Source organism: Cebus imitator, unplaced genomic scaffold (genome assembly GCF_001604975.1).
Source record: "Cebus imitator isolate Cc_AM_T3 unplaced genomic scaffold, Cebus_imitator-1.0 Scaffold9, whole genome shotgun sequence".
In the NCBI taxonomy this organism is placed as follows: Eukaryota; Metazoa; Chordata; class Mammalia; order Primates; family Cebidae; genus Cebus; species Cebus imitator.
Window position 1 is genome coordinate 2,968,068 of NW_016107324.1, and position 1,740 is coordinate 2,969,807.

At 36.7% G+C, this 1,740-nt stretch overlaps 1 protein-coding gene across 3 annotated transcripts in view; it reads right to left on the bottom strand.

Annotated features, from left to right (window-relative positions):
* The window catches only part of XKR9 (XK related 9), a 71,281-nt gene that overhangs the window by 64,100 nt on the left and 5,441 nt on the right, over window positions 1–1,740 (bottom strand). The window contains exon 1 of one of the 3 annotated variants that reach the window (XM_017544605.2): window positions 544–661. The exons of 1 other annotated variant lie outside the window; for it this stretch is intronic. The gene's annotated coding sequence lies outside the window, so the exon portion shown is untranslated. Of the gene's footprint in view, window positions 1–543; window positions 662–1,740 lie in introns of those variants that run through there. One more of the 3 variants, XM_017544606.2, reaches the window with a different exon arrangement.

Sequence of the window (1,740 nt, forward strand, 5' to 3'; positions counted from 1 at the left end):
TTTTGAGACAGAGTCTCACTCTGTTGCCCAGCTTGGAATGCGGTGGCGTGATCTCAGCTCACCGCAACCTCCACCTCTGGGGTTCAAGTGATTCTCCTGCCTCAGCCTCACAAGTAGCTGGGATTACAGGTACTCTTCACGAGGCCTGGTTAATTTTTGTATATTTTTAGTACAGATGGGGTTTCACTATGTTGGGCAGGTTGGTTTCGAACTCCTGACCTCAAGTAATCCACTCTCCTAGGCCTCCCAGAGTGCTGGGATTATAGACATGAGCCACCTGAGCCACCCCACCTGGCCTTCTTTTCTTATAAATTACCTAGTCTCAAGTATTTCTTTATAGCAATGCAAGAATGGCTTAACACAGACAGTTTCAATTCAATTCCAAAGATCAACCCTAGCTATGTGGCTACCTGGCTGCCATACAAAATACCTAACTTTTGCCCACTGTACAACTCTCTGAGATAAACCAGATATTTAAAGAAATTAAAACTAGGAAACTTTCACTTGTCAACCAAATTTAACACATATAAAATATAGACTTACTTGTCAAATATGAAAAGCCTTCTTTGACTCAAAGTCCTTCTGGAAAAATCTTCATCTAGGAATATTTTACTTCTTTTTCACTAAAAACAAGTATAGTTAAAGAATGTGTAAACCTTTAAGATCGAATACTAAAATGAAACTGAAATCAGCTGTTAGTCACATGTGGCATTTTCTAATCTAGCGATAACAGTCTGTGTCATTGTGAATACAGTACACCCTTTTATAACTATCTCATTGAGAGGAAGAAATAGCATAGGTCCTTTCATAGGCTGACTTGGTTCCAAGCTTTCACTGTATTTCTCAAAAAAGTCAAGAAAATACAATTTGCCTCACAGCATATCCAAATGGATAGCATATCATGTTTGAAAAGAAAGTTCTTAAATTTGAAATACTCTAATGAAGTATCATTAACTTAGCCCTACCTACTTTTCAACCTTATACCTTCTCAAATCTTATTCCCCAAGATCTTATTCTGTATTCCCAAAATAAGCACTACTTTTCTTCTATTTCAAAGCCTTTGCTCAAGTTACTTACTGTCTAGAATAACTGCCATCTATCTCATGAAATTCTGTCAATCCTTTAAGAATCAGCTCAAAACCCACAATCTTTAGGCATTCCCAGATCTTCCCAGTAAATATAATTCTCCCCTTTCTCCTGGCAATCTCATCACTATAGCTATACTTTTCTTCTAGTATTACCCATAAATGCTCTTTTTAAGAGACAAGATCTTGCTCCACCACTCAGGCTGGAGTGCAGTGGCACAATCATAGCACTCTATAACCTCGAACTCCTGGGCTCAAGCACTCCTCCAGTCTCAGCCTCACAACAGTGCTAGGATTACAGGCATGAGCCACCATGCCTGGCCCCACATATACTTTAAAGTATCTCCTTCATGGTTATGTCCCTCTAGAAAGCAAAGATTATCTTACTCATTTTTAACATGCCCTCAATATGTCTGCAACAATACTTTGCATGTTGTAAATAGATAATAAATTATTGTAAATGTAACTGAACAGAACATAAAAATCTTTTATCTTATTTCTTGGAGAGGAACTTAACTTCAATCATATTTCTAAATATATTCACAAAGACTTAATTTTGTATCTGTAGCTCTCTCCTAGATCTCTCTTCTGAGCTCAAAAAATAAATTCTTCTTTTTCTTTTTTCTTTCTTTTTTTTTTTTTTTTTTTTTTTTTT